The sequence below is a fragment of the Haliaeetus leucocephalus genome, unplaced genomic scaffold (assembly GCF_000737465.1).
Source record: "Haliaeetus leucocephalus isolate CR32 unplaced genomic scaffold, Haliaeetus_leucocephalus-4.0 Scaffold364, whole genome shotgun sequence".
NCBI classification, from domain to species: domain Eukaryota; kingdom Metazoa; phylum Chordata; class Aves; order Accipitriformes; family Accipitridae; genus Haliaeetus; species Haliaeetus leucocephalus.
In genome coordinates this window covers 329-971 of record NW_010972800.1, presented here as the reverse complement: position 1 = coordinate 971, position 643 = coordinate 329, and the positions used below count along the sequence as shown (strand labels likewise).

General features: G+C 58.6%; 1 protein-coding gene across 1 annotated transcript in view; it reads right to left on the bottom strand.

Moving 5' to 3' along the window:
• SPTBN2 (spectrin, beta, non-erythrocytic 2) overlaps positions 1–643 on the bottom strand; it is a 22,218-nt gene that overhangs the window by 21,260 nt on the left and 315 nt on the right. The window lies entirely within an intron of this gene.

The following is a 643-nucleotide window of genomic DNA, read 5'->3' as shown; positions in this document are numbered from 1 at the left end:
CCCCCAAAACTTTTGAGGTCCCTTCCTATTTTGGGATGCCCCCTCCTATTTTGAGGTGCTGCCCCCTGCTTTTGGCATTCCCCCCCCGTTTTGAGGTGCTTCCCCTTGTTTTTGGGGTGTCCCCCCGTTTTGAGGTGCTCCCTGCTGTTTTTAGGGTGGCCCCCATCTTTTCGGTGCTCCCCCTTGTTTTTGGGGTGCCCTTCCCTATTTCGAGGTGCTCCCCCCTGCTTTCGGGGTCCTCCCGTTTTGAGGTGCTCCCGCTTGTTTTAGGGCGCCCCCCCGTCTTGAGGGGCACCCCCTTCTTTTGGGGGATACCCTCCCCTGTTTCAAGGTGCTCCCTGCTGTTTTTAGGGTACCCCCCCCTTTTGAGGTGCTCCCTTTTGTTTTAGGGGTGCCCCCCCCTCTTTTGAGGTGCTCCCCCCTGCTTTTGTGGCTACCCCCCATCTTTTGAGCTGCTCCTCTTTGTTTTTGGGGTGCCCCCCCTGTTTTGAGGTGCTCCCCCTTTGTTTGGGGGTCCCCCCATCTCGGGGTGCTCCCTGCCGTTTTTAGAGTACCCCCCCACACTTTTTGAGGTGCTCCCTTTTGTTTCAGGGGTACCCCCCCTATTTCGAGGTGCTCCCCCCTGCTCTTGGGGTACCCCCCC